The sequence below is a fragment of the Bos indicus x Bos taurus genome, chromosome 1 (assembly GCF_003369695.1).
Source record: "Bos indicus x Bos taurus breed Angus x Brahman F1 hybrid chromosome 1, Bos_hybrid_MaternalHap_v2.0, whole genome shotgun sequence".
NCBI lineage: Eukaryota > Metazoa > Chordata > Mammalia > Artiodactyla > Bovidae > Bos > Bos indicus x Bos taurus.
The window spans coordinates 115,718,006-115,737,296 of NC_040076.1; the positions used below are offsets into that span (position 1 = coordinate 115,718,006).

At 36.9% G+C, this 19,291-nt stretch overlaps 1 pseudogene; it reads right to left on the reverse strand.

Moving 5' to 3' along the window:
* Positions 1-6,661: 6,661 nt before the first annotated feature.
* LOC113898098 lies at positions 6,662-13,777 on the reverse strand (annotated as a pseudogene).
* Between the last annotated feature and the right edge of the window lie 5,514 nt (positions 13,778-19,291).

Below are 19,291 nucleotides of genomic sequence, written 5' to 3' on the forward strand. Positions count from 1 at the left end.
TAGCCTTAACTAGACGGACCTTTGTTGGCAAAGTAATGTCTCTGCTTTTCAATATGCTATCTAGGTTGGTCATAACTTTTCTTCCAAGGAGTAAGCGTCTTTTAATTTCATGGCTGCAGTCAGCATCTGCAATGATTTTGGAGCCCAAAAAAATAAAGTCTGACACTGTTTCCACTGTTTCCCCATCTATTTCCCATGAAGTGATGGGACCAGATGCCATGATCTTCATTTTCTGAATGTTGAGTTTTAGCCAACTTTTTCACTCTCCTCTTTCACTTTCATCAAGAGGCTTTTTAGTTCCTCTTCACTTTCTGCCATAAGTGTGGTGTCATCTGCATATCTGAGGTTATTGATATTTCTCCCGGCAATCTTGATTCCAGCTTGTGTTTCTTCCAGTCCAGCATTTCTCATGATGTACTCTGCATATAAGTTAAATAAGCAGGGTGACAATATACAGCCTTGACATACTCCTTTTCCTATTTGGAACCAGTCTGTTGTTCCATGTTCAGTTCTAACTGTTGCTTCTGACCTGCATACAGATTTCTCAAGAGGCAGGTCAGGTGGTCTGGTATTCCCGTCTCTTTCAGAATTTTCCACAGTTTATTGTGATCCACACAGTCAAAGTCTTGTAGTATAGTTGATTTACAGTGCTGTATTAGTTTTGGGTGTACAGCAAAGTAAATCAATTATACATATACATATATGCACTTTTTTTCAAATTCCTATCCAATATATGTCACTTAAGAGCTCCCTGTCCTACACAGAAAGTTCCTATTGGTTAAATTTTTTATATATAGTAGTATGTATATGTCAAGGCCAGTCTTCCAATTTATCCATCTCCCTTCTTTCCCCTTTGGTAACCATAAATTTGTTTCCTACTTGTGTAGCTGTATTACTCTTTTGTAAATGTAGGTTCATTTATAATATTTTTTAGATTCCATATATAAGCTATATCATATGATATTTGGCTTTCACTTTCTGACTTACTTCACTCAGTATGACAATCTCTAGGTCCACCCATGTCACTGCAAATGCATTGTTTTGTTCCTTTATGGCTGAGTAGTATTTCATTGTGTGTGTGTGTGTGTGTGTGTGTGTATATCTATATCTATATCTATATCTATACCACATCATCTTTATGCATTCCTCTGCTGATGGAAATTTAGGTTGCTTCCACATCCTGGCTATGGTAAGTACTGCTGCTGTGAACATTGGAGTATATATATTTTTTTAATTATTGTTTTCTTGGATATATGCCCAGGAGTAAAATTGCTAGATCATACAATAACTCTATTTTTAGTTTTTAAAAGAATCTGCATACAGTTCTCCATCATGATTGCACCAATTTACATTTCTACCAACAGTGTAGGAGGGTCCCCTTTTCTCCACATCCTGTCCAGCATTTATTGTTAGTAGATTTATTATTATTATTATTATGGCTATTCTGACTGCTCTGAAGTGATATCTCATTATAGTTTTGATTTGCATTTCTCTAATAATTAATGATGTTGAACATCTTTTCATGTGCTTTTTGGCCATCCATATCTCTTCTTTGGAGAAGTGTCTATTTAGATCTGTTGCCTATTTTTTGATTGGGTTTTGTGTTTTTTTGATATTGAGCTGCATGTGCTATTATATATTATAGAGATTAATCCCTTGTCAGTTGCTTCATTTGCAAATATATTCTGTCTTTCTAAGGGTTGTCTTTTTTGTGTGTTTACTGTTTCCTTTACTGTGTAAAAGCTTTGAAGTTTAATTCAATCTCATTTATTTATTTTTGTTTTTATTTTCATCATTCTAGGAGGTAGATCAAAAAAGTCTTGCTGAGAAACTATTGTATAGCATATGGAATTCTGGTCATTGTTATGTGGGAGCCGGTATGGCAGGGGAGTTTGGGGGACAATGGATATATGTATATGTATGGCTGAGTCCCTTTGCTGTTCACCTGAAACTATCAGAACACGGTTATCGGCTATACCCCAGTACAAAATAAAAAGTTTAAAAAAATACAACATAAAAGAAATATTGCCACAATGTATGTCAAAGAGTGTCATGCCTATATTTTCCCCTAAGACTTTTATAGTGTCTGGCCTTGAATTTAGGTCTTTAATCCATTGTGAGTTTATTTTTATGTATAGTGTGAAGCAGTTCTAATTTTTACTCGTACATGAAGCTGTCTAGTTTTCCCAGCACCATTTATTGAAGAAGCAATCTTTACTTCACTGTATATTCTTGCCTCTTTTTTCACATCTGGGGTGACCATATGTGCATAGGTTTATCTCTGGGCTTTCAATCCAGTTCCATTGATCTACATTTCTGTTTTTGTTCCAGTACCATACTGTTTGGATGTCTGCAGCTTTGTAGCATTGTCTGAAATCAGAGAGCCTGGTTTCTCCAGCTTCATTTTTCTTTCTCAAGGTTGATTTCACTATTCAGAGTCTTTTGTGTTTCCATAGCAAATGTAAAATATTTTGTTCTAATACTATGAAAAATGCCATTGATAATTTCATAGGGATTGCACTGAGTCTGTAGATTACTTTGCATAGTATAGTCATTTTGACAATATTAATTCTTCCTATCTAAGAACATGATCTATCTCTCAATCTGTTTGTGTCCCTTCAGGTTCTATTTTGAAGAAGTTTTAACAGATACCTGGTTTCCTCACTGAATGAATTAAAATATAGTGTTTAACATATGTTCATTTTTATATCTGCTTGAGAGTCATAATTTTTTGATAGCCTGATAAGTACCCTCAATAGCACAGACCTATCACTTTCCAGTCACTATAGCATTAATTGTGTATATTAATTAATTAATTAATTATATATAATTAATTAATTATACACATCAACTTGCTATTTTGTAATATTAATAGCTACAGTGCTTTATATTAAGTTTTGTAATTAAAAAAATTAATGATTACAAAACAAGCACAAACTACCTACTCACATGATTCTAATGATTATTGATTGATTCAGGCAAACAAATTTTTGTCAAGTCTGGTTTATGATGATACTTTTGAACAATGTCTCTCTCTTTTAAAAAATACACAAACAGATGATTATTGAATAGGATGTTATTTCAAACATACAAGACAAGTAATACCAAAGAAAACATATTAATTACCACTTTGGGAACCTGATGTAATAACTCAATGTTTGGATTTCAGAGAAGATTCTAATTTGGTGGGTTGTGCTGAAAGATGAGAAAACAGATTATGTGTTAAGATGACCAAAAGGCAAATAGTAAAGCTGTAGACTCCAGCAATGTGTTTTGGAATTAGATTATCAATCAAATGAATGAAACACAATTACACTTATCCAGCACCAAATTTACTCAGCTTCCAAAACTGACACAGAACAGAGAAAACAACAACATGCAAAGAGTAGCATCACAAGGATCTCAGAATATTAGACACTACTTAAGATGTCCCCTAATGGGAATAAATTTTAGTTGTGAGGTTCACATAGACTAACATGAGTGTGGGCCCCATTATCAAAGGAAAGTCAATAGATGCAGAGATCATCAGCTTAAATATCTTTCTATTATAAAGCTCCCTGTGAGAATAAATGATTCACTCCAGAAGTTCAAAATAAAACAATAAATAATTCTCATGTCCATGTACAATTGGTGAGAGAATATCTTGGATACTTAATCAATAAATAGATATTGACACAGTAACTCTCTACCTTGAGGCTGACATTTCTAAACCTTTAAGTAAGGGTTAAATATTTAACTTTAGATGCAGATGTTGGCCTTTTCCATAATATACCTGAAAGCCCCTTTCTTGGATCACAGCCTTGTCATGGCAAAGGGGCTTGCATAATTCACTGATACTATGAGCCATGCCATGCAGAGCCATCCAAAATAGATGGGTCATAGAAGAGAGTTCTGACAAAACATGGTCCACTGGAGGAGGGAATGGAAAACAATTCCTATATTCTTGCTGTGAGAACCCCATGAACAGCAAAAAAGGCAAAAAGATATGACACTAGAAGATGACTCCCCCCCTGGGGAAGAGTGGAGGGCAATTACTAATAGCTACTGAAAGGAAAAAGCTGTTGGGCCAAAGCAAAAATGACAGTCAGTTGTGGATGTGTCTCATGATAAAAATGAACCCCAATGCTGTAAGGAACAATATTACATAGGAACCTGGATTGTTAGGCCCATGAATCAAGGTAAATTGAATGTGGTCAAGCAGGAGATGTCAAGAGTGAATATCAACATCTTAAGAATCAGTGAACTGGCTGGTCCGAAGGTAGTGAGTTGTCTCAATTGATTGTTCACAGTCAGTTACAGATCAAACTCCTCGTTCTACTCTTCCCCCCTTCTCACTACTGCACTTGACTAGTCTAAAAAAAAAAAAAAGAATCAGTGAACTAACATGAACAGGTATGGGAAAATTTAATTCAGAATATCATTATATCTACTATTGTGCACAAGAATCCCATAGAAAAAATGGAGTAGCCTTCATAGTCAACAGAGCCCAAAATGCAGTATGTGGGTGCAATCTCTAAAATGACAGAATGATCTGTCAGTTTCCAAGACAAACCATTCAATATCACAGTAATCCGAGTCTATGCCCAGTCACTGATGCCAAAGAAGCTGAAATTGAATGTTCTATGAAGACCTAAAAGACCTTCTAGAACTAATACCATAAAAAATGTCCTTTTCTTCATGGGGATTTGGAATGCAAAAGCAGGAAGTCAAGAGATACCTGGAGTAACAGGCAAGTTTGGCCTTGGAGTACAAAATGAAGCAGGACAAAGGCTAACAGTTTTCTCAATAGAAAACACTGGTCATAGCAAACACCTTTTTCCAGTAACAAAAGATGACTCTACACATGGACATCCCAAATGGGATGAAGTCAGATTGATCAATACTGAAGTCAGATTGATCATAATTTTTATAGCAGAAAATGGAGAAGCTCTTTACAGTCAGTAAAAACAAGCCTTAGAGCTGATTGTGGCTCAGATCATCAGTTCCTTATTGCAAAATTCAGGCTTAAATTGAAGAAAGTAGGGATCATATGAAAAGCAAGGGAGTTCCAAAAAAACATCTACTTCTATTTCATTGACTATGCCAAAGCCTTTGACTGTGTGGCTCACAAAAAAACTGGAGAATTCTTGAAGAGATGGGAATATGAGACCTCTTTACCTGTCTCCTAAGAAATCCATATGCGAGTCAAGAAGAGTTAGAACATTACATGGAACAACTAACTGATTCAAATTGGGAAAGGAGTATGACAAGGCTGTATATTGTCACTGTGCTTATTAAACTTATATGCAGAGTAAATTATTCAAAATGCCATGCTGGATGAATCAGAAGCTGGAATTAAGATTGATGGGAGAAATATCAACAACCTTGGATATACAGATGATACCACTCTAATGGCAGAAAGTGAAAAGGAAATAAAGAGCTTCTTGATGAAGATGAAAGAGGAGAGTGAAAAAGCTGGCTTAAAATGCAACATTCAAAAAACTAAAATCATGGCATCTGGTCCCATCACTTCATGGCAAATAAAAGGGGGAAAAAGTAGAGGCAGTGACAGATTTCTTTTCTTGGGCTCCAAAATTACTGCAGATGGTGATTGCAGCCATGAAATTAGAAGATGCTTGCTCCTCAGGAGGAAAGTTATGACCAGCCTGGAGAGTGTATTAAAAAGCAAAGTTGTACTTTGCCAACAAAGGTTCATATAATCAAAGCTGTGGCTTTTCCAGTAGTGATGTACAGATGTGAGAGTTGGACCACAAAGAAGGCTGAATGCTGAAGAGTTGATGCTTTCAAGCTGTGATGCTGGAGAAGACTCTTGGGAGTCCCTTGGACTGCAAGGAGGTCAAACCAGTCAAACCTGGTTTGAAACCAAAGGAAATCAACCCTGAATATTCGTTCAAAGGACTGATTCACTGAAGCTGAAACTCCAATACTTTGGCCACCTGATGTGATGAGCTGACTCATTGGAAATGTCCCAGATGCTGGAAAAGATTGAAGGCAAAAAGAGAAGGAGGGAGAGGATGAGTAGGTTAGAAAACATCACTGACTCAATGGACATGAATTTAAGTAAACTGTGGGAGATAGTAAAGGACTGGGAAACCTGGCAAGCCGCAGTACATGGGATAGCAAAAAGTCGGACATGACTTAGCAACTGAACAACAATAACATGCCTGAAAGCAGACTTCTGTATTAAATGAATGAAAGAAAACTAACAGTTTACAGAGTGCATAAAATTAATGTATGGATGATTAATTGACAAAATGACTTGAAGATAGTATGACCCAACCCTATCTAAAGAAAACTACAAGTTTTTTTTTTTCCTTAAAACTTATCCTCACTTACCACTACCATTCCTGTAACTGTCTTGAAACTATTGTGTATATTTTGCCTATAATCATACTTTGTTTTTATACTTTACTATGATTGGTGAATATTTACCATGTGTCAGAGAAAGTAAATGATATATATTAGGATAAATATAGCAGAAGTCTTCACTGTAGCAAGATTTAAGATTAGGGAAACTAATTTTTTCAAAGATACATAGTTATTTTGCTTTGATTTAAACCTAAATTTATCCAAAGCTAAAATTGTGATATTGTTCCTTAAACTCACAAATCTCAAAATATATCCTGTAGACTATAACTGATTAGCTAGCTATATGTATTATTTATAGATTTTCTTCTAGCCAATTAATATACTTATCTTTTATCCTAATGCCTAGCTGTAAATAAATTGGCAAAGCCATGAATGATAAAGCTCCATGGATTCCATCCTCCATATAGTCATGAGAAACTTTAACTCCAACATTTTGAATTCATGAGACATACATAAGCCCATCATCTCTTATAATATCATGTTGACAGGTGAGGATGTAAGTTATGGGCAAATTTTGCAGCTGGGAATCATTGACTGCCAAGAGTGATAACCTACTATCCAAAAGTGCTGAATATGAAGGATTGAGTCTTCCAAGAATTGGTTCTGTATATATATGGTTCCTCTTACACTCTTCAGGAAGGAAGGTACTCCAGTTAACTGGGTTGAACAGATGCCTTGGCCCATGAGGCATGTGTTGATTTTTCGTCATTGCCTGAGGGAGTGCTTTATCCTGAGTCAAATACAGGCATGCAAGTTCTAATGCCAGTTTCTTTGACAGAAATGGACCGTGCTCATTTTCTCTGTGAGAAGGAATGGAGATATTAAGGACCTGTAAGCCAGGGTAAATTAAAGCTTGTGCTTTCAGTTTATTTTTGAATTCTGGATCATTCTGTATCTGAAAAAAACTGTATAATAAAATGTGAATGAATCAAAGGCTTCAAAACTACAGCAGTAGCAGCCTTTCCTCCAATCATATCAGCTGTGATGATGTAAATAATTATAAAAATGATATAGTTCCTAGTAATTATTTTCATCATATTTATACTTCATAGGGCATTAAAATGTGTCATCCCACTTTCATCACTAAAGTAATGATGCACACATATACACGCATGCATCTATTCATATATGTAAGTTACAGTTAGTCACTCAGTTGCATCTGACTCTTTGTGATCCCAAGGACTGTAGCCCACCAGGCTCTTCTGTCCAAGGAATTCTCCAGGCAAGAATATTGGAGTGGGTTGTTATTTCCTTTTCCAGGAGATCTTCTCAACCCAGGGATTGAACCGAGGTGTCCCGCATTGCAGGCAGACTCTTTACCGACTGAGTCACCAGGGAACCACCAAATAAAAAAATAATTATGTGATTCCTAGGAAAGATGAGGAGAAGGCAATGGCACCCCACTCCAGTACTCTTGCCTGGAAGATCCATGGACAGAGGAGCCTAGTGGGCTGCAGTCCATGGGGTCACTAAGAGTCGGACACGACTAAGCGACTTCACTTTCACTTTTCTCTTTCCTGCATTGGAGAAGGAAATGGCAACCCACTCCAGTATTCTTGCCTGGAGAATCCCAGGGACGGCGGAGCTTGGTTGGCTGCCGTCTATGGGGTCGCACAGAGTCGGACACGACTGAAGCGACTTAGCATAGCATAGCATAACATAGGAAAGATGAAAAGTTACCTATATTGAAAATCATTTTTGACCTAAAATGACCTAAGTGAGAAGAAAAAAATGAATACAGCAACAGGATATCAATATCCAAATTCACATTATCTAAATTCAAAAGGAATTCTATCAAGTTAAAGGAAATATTCCTAATATACAACTCACCTTCATGCAGCATGTATTTGGAGATTCTCTTTCTTGTAGAGATAAGAGATCCTGAGATTTCAGCTATGGGGTGAGAAGGGCCATCATACATTTCCCTTCCCCTTTCTTTTACTTCTATGATGTACAGAAGAAAACCTACAATTAACCTCTGAGGAGCCTAGACACAGATCAACCTTCTTAATGACATCTATAGAAATAAATATACCAGCTGCCACTCCACACGAAAATCTCAGTATCTGGAGGGCCTTTCTTAAAGTTAACCCCTCATCAAAGTAGCTGACATACCAAATGAGAGAATTAATGGAAAATAATCCCAGTGGAACCTCACAAGGGGACATGTTAGCCAACCAACTGAAACTGCACACTCACGGTATAACGGGTGCCACAGTTCCAAAGCGGAAAATGAGGAAAGACAAATTTCTCTAACGTAATCTCTCTTATGCCCTTGATCACACCCCAGTGCCCTCAGACAGATTATTTTCTAAACCAGCTGGCTCATCTCATAAGCAGAGTGGAAGAACAACTGCACACACATAAACAAAAATGAGACAGAGAGACTCAACCAATACCTTCTCAGGCTAGTAGCAAAAGTGATCCTACAAGAGGAGTTAGAAGATCCTACTGGTTTTAAAGATAGGTATCCCTCTTATTAAGTCAGTTTTGTTCAAAAAAATTAGTTTTGTAAGTAAGAAGATATTCTACTGAATTCCTTTTTCAAATGTATTAGTTATTGTGGGCTGCTATTATTTAATTGCACATAGCAAAGATTTTTTCATAGAGAAGGCAGTGAAAGTGAAAGTCGCTCAGTCGTGCCTGACTCTTTGAGACCCCATGGACTATCCAGTCCATGGAATTCTCCAGGCCAGAATACTGGAGTGGGTAGCCTTTCCCTTCTCCAGGGGATCTCCCTGACCCTGGAATCAAACTGGGGTCTCCTGAATTGCAGGTGGATTCTTTACCAACTGAGCTATCAGGGAAGCCCAAATAATTGATGTTTTCCAACTGGGATGCTGGAGAAGCCTCTTGAGCATCCCTTGGACAGCAAGAAGATCAAACCAGTCAATCCCAAAGGAAATCAACCTTAAATACTGACGCTTCAATACTCTGGCCACCTAATATAAATAGCCAACACATTGGGAAAAACTCTGATGCTGGTAAAGACCGAAGGCAGAAGAAGAGGGTGACAGAGGATGAGATGGTTGGATGGCATCATCGATACAATGGACATGAACTTGGACAAACTCTGGGATATAATAAGGGACAAGAAGGCCTGGTGTACTGCAGTCCATGGGGTCAAGAAGGGTCAGAAATGATTTGGTAACTGAACAATGAACAGCAGCAAGGGTTTGAACGCTGTAAAAATGGCCATTTTTCTTTTTTATTACTGTAGTGATTCTTCCATGTAAGCATGACATGTGGCCCAAATGTTATCTCCTCACATTCCACTGAAATACATGAACTACAATAATCCCAAGTGCTTGGTAAACTGTACAGTTTACTTAAAGAGAACAACAGGCTTCCCTGGTGGCTCAGTGATAAAGAATTTGCCTGCAATGCAAGAGACCCGAGTTCAATCCCTGGGTCTGGAAGATCCCCTGGAGGAGGGTATGGCAACCCACTCAAGTACTTTTGCCTAGAGAATCCCATGGACAGAGGAGCCTGGAGGGTGATGGTCCATAGGGTCACAAAGAGTTGGACACAACTGAAGCGACAAAGCAGCGGCAGCAGCAAGGAGAACAAATCTGTTTATCACATTAAAAATGGTTCCTAGACATGTTTTATTTCCCTCAAAATTGGTGATTAAATTAGGAGGTTTATTTACAAGTATATTTTTTTTCCTTCAATGCTTTAGAGCCACATTATCTAAAGGTAAAGTTATGTAAAAGGACAGGTTTCTTTGTTGTTGGTTTTTCCATTTAGCAGTTTAAAATATAAATTCATTAAAAACATTCTAACAAAATGACACTTTTGTGTTAGAGTTATAGTATGTGTTATAAATAAGTATAACATATAACACATAAAACATACCAGTTGAGCCACTGTTGCTGCAATTAAACCCCCAGCACTATCACCTGAAATGCAGACTCAAGTGGGATCCACTCCATATTTTGCAAGAATTTTATCTTGTAGAAAGAATTTGACCACAGAAACATCTTCATGGGCAACAGGAAATTGATATTGATGACCTAATCTATAACTTCAGACAAGGAAAAAAAAAAAGAAATAAAGAAAAGCATATATGATTAAACTTCAGTTGCATATATTGAGGTATCTCTCAATACAATCAGTAGGTCCAGAGAAGAAAATTGACCCTGTTTTGAATCTTTAATTTCCTTTAATTTCGCCAATCATACCTAGGCTTACTACTAACTTGTTTTTCAAATAAAATGTAGATTCTTTGATAAAGTTTTTTTTCAAATGTCCTGTTCAATGGGGACTTGAGAGAGATAAAGATTATGTCTTCATCCTCAGAACACTGTATATAAATTTTTCAGTAGGGGAGATGATCAATAGGGGAGATGATCTCTCTGTAGCATTTATTAGATTCTCAAATGCAGTTGGTAGCAAATATTTTCACAACCATGTGAAGAGTGCACACTAGATTTTCAAAGCAGCAAATCTGAGAATGAATGATTTGTAGATGTCTTATGTTAGAAATTTTATTTAGGTAAAAATTCTATAAAATAGCATGTTCTATTATGAAAACATATCATAAGGTGAATACATGAGTATGAGCTTACATATGACCTGCAAACGTAATTCAAAAGAAAAGTTTTGAAATTTGATATTGAAGTACAGTAAGTGATCTTGTGTAACAACTGTCAAAATTATTTTAAGGCAAATTATTAGAGCATCTGTTAATGTGAACAACTATATCTATATCTCTCTATAGTTTATTCGTCTACTATTGGGGCAAGCTCTATTGGGTTGTCTTACTATTTTTTTATTTCTACTTATACTGGTAATCTTACTACAAATTTGAATTGGTGAGTTAATAATATAACTACTAACCATTGCATTCTGGACAGATAACCCTTGCAATTTTGTCATACTGTAATCTATCTCACCAGAAGATAGTAAAGGACAAGAAGGCCTGGCATGCTGCAGTCCAACTGGGTAGCAACTGGGTCAGATGCTGAACTGGGAGACTGAACAACAACAATCTATATCTAAAATATCTGAAATATATTTTAAATATAGTATAAACTAAAGAACATATAAAAATATACTATTACTTTAAATTCTCTTCAGGATTAAAAAAACACAAATATCAGAAATAACTGATGGAATTCTTAAGATAAGTACAATACATATTACCATTTAAAAGTATCTAAGATAATAAAATGGTATACTAGGTTAAAATTATTAAGTGAAAGGGAGAATATTCTAATTATTATAGATTAGAAGTCTCTGAAAACATCTAGGTTCTGGTTGCTCTAAGGCAGCAATGATGAGTAGGACAGCACTGGTTTCACTTGTATGTTATAGTCAATCTGCTTAAGTTCTCATATACCAAGAAATTCCACTATATTCTCTATTCACTATTGGGCTAGAAGTCTCTAAGAAAATTTCTGTACTATTTAATTGATAGGAAAAATGGGGAAAAAAATCATCCTGAAGATGGAGTACAGAGAATGTCTAAATAGGTCATAAAGGACTGGTTATTTCCTAGTCTTTGCTGCATATTGTTGGAAATTTGGGCAAAAATCATGAGCACTTATGTTCTCTCATTTTGAATGACTATAAACTCCCAGATGGTTCCAATATTTTCATCTGATGGTCCTCCATAAGAATATCTATATAACCAACATCTTATAATAACCTATAATGGAAAATAACCTGAAAAACTGTGCATAACTAATCACTCTGCTGTATACTTGAAACTAACACAATATTATAAGTCAATTGCATGTGTGCATGCTAAGTCGCTTCAGCCGTGTCCGACTCTTTGCGACCCCATGGACTGTAGCCCACCAGGCTCCTCTGTCCATGGGATTCTCCAGGCAAGAATACTGGAGTGGGTTGCCATGCCCTTCTCTGAAATCAACTGCAGTTCATTTTTTAAAAAGAATATTTATAAAATTAAATTTTTTATCACCAACTCAAAAAAAAAAAAAAACAAAAAAACCCCACAGCATCCCAAATGTGTAATGGATAATTAAGCACCTAGGCATTTCTAGAAAATATCACAGCTGTATTGCCAAAAATGTTCAGCCTGTGGTGCCTCCCAGAGGTCTGTCTAATGACAGAGGTTAAAGTCCCCTTTGTTGGAGAAGGAAATGGCAACCCACTCCAGTGTTCTTGCCTGGAGAATCCCAGGGACGGCGAAGCCTGGTGGGCTGTCATCTATGGGGTTGCACAGAGTCAGACATGACTGAAGCAACTTAGCAGCAGCAGCAGCAGGCACCTTTGTCATTCCCTGGTGGCTCAGACAGTAAAGCGTCTGCCTATAATGCAGGAGATCCAGGTTCAATCCCTGGGTCGGGAAGATCTCCTGGAGAAGAAATGGCCACCCACTCAGTATTCTTGCCTGGAAAATCCCATGGACAGTGGAGCCTGGTAGGCTACAGTCCATGGAATCACAGAGTCAGACATGACTGAACGCTTTCGCTTTCACTTTCACTTTCAGGCCCCTTTGGAGAAGAGTGGATAATGTAACACTAATAAAAGTTACTAACATAAACCAAAAAAATCCCTAAGATCCCTGTCTTTTTAGGAGGTCCCAAGCTGTTATTTCTGAAATGAAAAAAAAAAAAAATTTGAAAGTGTACTCTGTAAATAAAAAGCAATAGAAAACCACCTACATGTGTGAAATGTTATAGAAATGTGTTTACAATTAGAGAGTTTCAGGGAAAAAAATAGGAGTGGTCATTCTCAAATTACACAGTGTAAAGAATTATTGAAAAGGGGAAAATGGATTCCACAGTGTATAAAAGTGAGCCTGAGAAATATAAAGAGAGTGATAGAGGACTACAAAGAGAGAGAGAGATTCCGAAGCAAGGAAGATCAAGGTAGAAGAGGTTGAAACATGCTTAGGTGTCAATGGAGAGGACATATTTCTAGATAGAAGAAAGAGAAATATGGATTAAAGGCAAAACAATATGAGGAAATATGATCCCAGAAAAAAATAGAGATTAAACTTCACCAAAAGATTAAAGTGCATTTTGTAGGACGTAACTAGAAAGAAGTGAAATTAAAGATGAAAACAGTGTTAATAATTTTAAGGACACATAGGTACTCAAAGAGAGGGAGGGCAGAACATTCTGAATTTGGACAGACATCCTTGATAATTGAGAGAGGAGGAGCTGAGAGACTTGAAAGAGCACTGAGGGTTTGGAAGTGACATTGACATGAAGGATAGAAACTAAATACACACAAGAAACAGCATCTTTAAGCCACCTTCACTGTTGGTAGAATGGGATTGCTCACCAGTGATGTGAGGGTTAAGCCTGTGGCTCCTGCTGACAGGCCTAGATTTGGCCACAAGTTCTACCACTTGCTAATAGTAGGGCTTGGAACAAGTTACTGAACCATTCTGTAGCTACCTTATCTGTAAAACTGTGACAATGTTAGCCATCCTAAGAATGTGATTACCAACCAAATAAAACTGGACCACCCACCCGACTAGAGTAGCATCCGTGGTTGTTTTGAAACGTTAGTTCAGTTCAGTTCAGTTCAGTCACTCAGTCCTGTCCTACTCTATGCAACCCCATGAATTGCAGCACGCCAGGCCTCTCTGTCTATCACCAACTCCCGGAGTTCACTCAGACTCACGTGCATCGAGTCAGTGATGCCATCCAGCCATCTCATCCTCTGTCATCCCCTTCTCCTCCTGCCCCCAATCCCTCCCAGTATCAGAGTCTTTTCCAATGAGTCAACTCTTCGCTTGAGGTGGCCAAAGTACTGGAGTTTCAGCTTTAGCATCATTCCTTCCAAAGAAATCCCAGGGCTGATCTCCTTCAGAATGGACTGGTTGGATCTCCTTGCAGTCCAAGGGACTCTCAAGAGTCTTCTCCAACACCACAGTTCAAAAGCATCCATTCTTCGGTGCTCAGCTTTCTTCACAGTCCAACTTTCACATCCATATATGACCACTGGAAAAACCATAGCCTTGACTAGACAAACCTTTGTTTGCAAAGTAATGTCTCTGCTTTTGAATATGCTATCTAGGTTGGTCATAACTTTCCTTCCAAGGAGTAAGCATCTTTTAATTTCATGGCTGCAGTCACCATCTGCAGTGATTTTGGAGCCCAAAAACATAAAGTCTGACACTGTTTCCACTGTTTCCCCGTCTATTTGCCATAAAGTGATGGAACCAGATGCCATGATCTTCGTTTTCTGAATGTTGAGTTTTAAACCAACTTTTTCACTCTCCTCTTTCACTTTCATCAAGAGGCTTTTTAGTTCCTCTTCACTTTCTGCCATAAGGGTGGTGTCATCTGCATATCTGAGGTTATTGATATTTCTCCCAGCAATCTTGATTCCAGCTTGTGCTTCTTCCAGACCAGCGTTTCTCATGATGTACTCTGCATATAAGTTAAATAAGCAGGGTGACAATATACAGCCTTGACGTACTCCTTTTCCTATTTGGAACCAGTCTGTTGTTCCATGTTCAGTTCTAACTGTTGCTTCCTGACCTGCATACAGATTTCTAAAGAGGCAGGTCAAATGGTCTGGTATTCCCATCTCTTGAAGAATTTTCCAGTTTATTGTGATCCACACAGTCAAAGGCTTTGGCATAGTCAATAAAGCAGAAATAGATGTTTTTCTGGAACTATCTTGCTTTTTTGATGATCCAGCGGATGTTGGCAATTTGGTCTCTGGTCTTCTGCCTTTTCTAAAACCAGCTTGAACATCTGGAAGTTCATGGTTCACGTGTTGCTGGAGCCTGGCTTGGAGAATGTTAAGCATTACTTTACTAGCGTGTGAGATGAGTGCAATTGTGTGGTAGTTTGAGCATTCTTTGGCATTGCCTTTCTTTGGGATTGGAATGAAAACTGACCTTTTCCAGTCCTGTGGCCACTGCTGAGTTTTCCAAATTGGCTGGCATATTGAGTGCCACACTTTCACAGCATCATCTTTCAGGATTTGAAATAGCTCAACTGGAATTCCATCACCTCCACTAGTTTTGTTCGTAGTGATGCTTTCTAAGGCCCACTTGACTTCACATTCCAGGATGTCTGGCTCTAGGTCAGTGATCACACCATCGTGATTATCTGGGTCATGCAGATCTTTTTTGTACAGTTCTTCTGTGTATTCTTGCCACCTCTTCTTAATATCTTCTGCTTCTGTTAGGTCCATACCATTTCTGTCCTTTATCGAGCCCATCTTTGCATGAAATGTTCCCTTGGTATCTATAATTTTCTTGAAGAGATCTCTAGTCTTTCCCATTCTGTTGTTTTCCTCTATTTTTTTGCATTGATCCCTGAGGAAGGTTTTCTTATCTCTTCTTGCTATTCTTTGGAACTCTGCATTCAGATGCTTATATCTTTCCTTTTCTCCTTTGCTTTTCACTTATCTTCTTTTCACAGCTATTTGTAAGGCCTCCCCAGACAGCCATTTTGCTTTTTTGCATTTTTTTCCCATGGGGATGGTCTTGATCCCTGTCTCCTGTACAATGTCACGAACATCAGTCCATAGTTCATCAGGCACTCTATCTATCAGATCTAGGCCCTTAAATCTATTTCTCACTTCCACTGTATAATCATAAGGGATTTGATTTAGGTCCTACCTGAATGTTCTAGTGGTTTTCCCTACTTTCTTCAATTTGAAACGTTAAACAGATCACAAAGTCAAAATCCTGGGTATAATGACTCAGGCTATAGGCTCTTTGAGGAAAGGAGTCATTATTTGCATCTTACATTCTGAATTGCCTTAATACAATATCCTCTGTATTCAGTGCTATGTGGTGAGTCAATAATATCAAGAGTATAAAAACAACTTTGTGTATATATGTGTATGTGAACTCTATGTGATATGTCTGAGCGCCTTTGATTTTGTGTCTGTGAGAATGTGTATGACTATAGTTTTCTTAGCTATTCCATTGTACTTCTTAGAATCGTTTCTAAACATTAGATGGGAATAGACTTGATGGGAGGATCTAATTACTCAGTTGTATTTTATTTTTCCATTTGATGTTCAAAATGAATTTCCCATTTTACATTGTCAGTATAACTTTATTTGATAATTTTTATAATAATCTGATATTTTTTATGATTTGCCAAGAAGTATATGAAGACCTATATATGAACCACGAATGATACATATATATACTTATAAACATATCAACACTCTACTAATTATATATATACCACAATGTATTCTAATATAAATACATATAATGTGCAATACACACAAACACACATGCTCACTCATATTTGCTTATATAAAAAGCACTTACTACAACTTCCCAAAACAAAGGCACCACCATGAACAAAAATTACAGCTGGTCTCTGGCATTCCGACTTCCTTTTTGGCAAGTACAAATGTACTGGAATATCACTAAAGGTTATATCCATCACTGTAATGTTTTCATCTGAAATTAGTTGTGTGTAGTCCAGTTTCATTATTATGGAAAACAATTCATCAAATCTTTTAAGACGTATTTTTTCCAATAATGTAGCCTGTCACAACAAACAAAAACAAATTAAAACACTAAATATTTTGATTTTTAGTACATCAAAGGCATATAAATATGCACTCAAAAAAGAAGAAAAAACATAATAATACCTTAGAGGTCTTATTGTACATCCTAATACATAAACTACAGTTGCTTCCAAATAAATCTCAAGTATGTAGTGTTTTTAAACTAAGTAATCTCATTCATTTAACTTTTATCAATTTACATGCAACTTATTTTGGTCTACTTATTTCTTAAATGTAAGTTATAAAATTTTATCATAAAAAATTATCTGAATAACAAGATTTTACACTTATCTGTATGCAAATTCTGAATATTTTAATTTCATTTCATTACTTATTTATTTAAAATTTCAGAGAGTTTATAATCTCAGGCAAAATTTCTTCAAAATTTTTAGTCACCAATAAGCTAAATTTAAACTTGTACATGGAAAGGATGATTAATTATATTATATAGTCAAAGCAATTCAGATAATGAAGAATAAGATTGGTAGACTCATAAAACCTTATTCCAAGACTCCTGAGAAGATTCAATAGATAATACAGTGTATTATTGGTGAAAGAATGGACTCACAGATTAAGGGAAGAACACAAAGTCAGTTCAGAAATAACTGTTCATTTGTGAACAGAGTTCACAAATATGTCCAATATATTTTTGACACGGACACAAGGCAATTCAATGAAGAAACGTGTTTCAACAAATGGTGTTGGAGCAATTGGACATCCATATGCAAAAAAATGTACTCTCATCAATTCCTCACACTTTATATAGAAATTAACTCATAAAGGATCCAATTCCTAAATGCAAAAAAGTAAAACTACAAACCTCTTAGAAGATATCATAGGGGAAAATCTTTGTGATCTTGCTGCTGCTGCTGCTAAGTTACTTCAGTCATGTCCGACTCTGTGCGACCCCGTGGACTGCAGCCTACCAGGCTTCTCTGTCCATGGGATTCTCCAGGCAAGAACACTGGAGTGGGTTGCCATTTCCTTCTCCAATGCATGAAAGTGGAAAGTGAAAGTGAAATCGTTCAGTCATGTCTGACTCTTAGCGACCCCATAGACTGTAGCCTACCAGGCTCCTCCATCCATGGGATTTTCCAGGCAACCGTACTGGAGTGGGGTGCCATTGCCTTCTCCCTTTGTGATCTTATGTTAGGTTAAAAAGTTAAGAGGCTTAAAGGCTTCCCAGGTGGCTCAGTGATCAAGAATCCACCTGCCAAATCAGGAGATGCAGGTTCCGTTTCTGGGTTGGAAAGATTCTCTGGAGGAGGAAATGGTGACCCACTCCAGTATTCTTGCCTGGAAAATTACATGGACAGAGGAGTCTGGCAGGCTACAAGCCATGGGGTTGCAAAGGGTCAGATACAACTGATCTCACACACACACATAATATCAAAAAACAAAAGGTTTTTGTAGAAAAAGATAAAAAGGACTTCAACAAAATATATAACTCAAGGCAACAAAATGAGAAGTCCCAGACTGGGAGAAAATATTTGCAAATTAAGTATCTGCTAAATTACTTCATCCCAAATATAAAGAATTCACAATAATCAACAATATTTTTTTTCAAATGGAGAAAAGATTAAACATATATGTCACCACACACACACACACAAAAAACATGGAATAACAAATTAAATACATGAAAAGATACCCAATACCTGTAATCTCTAAGGAAGTGAAAATATATACCACAATCATATATTTTGACACACTTATTAGAATGGTTTTCAAAGAAAAACTGAAAATATTAAATGCTAGTAAGGACTTAGACCAACTAAAACTTTGATGTATTGCTGGTCTGAATGCAAAATTGTATAGCTTCTTTGGGAAAAAATTGGGGCAATTTCCTATAAATTTAAGTATACATTTAAAATATGACCCAGCACATCTAGTTCTAAACATCGACTCAACAGAAATTAAAATTTTTGTTCATGTCACTCCAGAGTGGGAACAACCTAACTATCTTCCAACTGTTTACTGAGGACAAACCATGATACATCCACATAATGGAGTACTACACAGCTTTAGAAAGGATTGAACTTATGATACTCAATGAGTGGATTACTCTCAAATGCATTATGCCCAGTGAAATGCATTAAGCTGGCTTCAAAATCCGTGCAGCATGAACTCATTTATATGATATTATGGAAAAGGCAAAGTATACAGACTTATAATGATCAGTGGTTGCCTTGAATTTAGGGTGGGAAAGAGTTTACTGCAGAGCCTTCACCACAGAACCACCAGGGAAGCCCAAAAAGGGCAGCACAAATGTAATTTTGAGGGATTATGTTTTCATATCTTGATTATCTTAGTGGTTACATGAATCTCTACCTATATTAAACTACATAGGACTACATAACCAAAAGACTGAAATTTAACTGTATGGAAAGTTAAAAGTTGGCAAAATGATAAAAAGAGGTAGAGTCTGAATATGGATTGTCTGGGT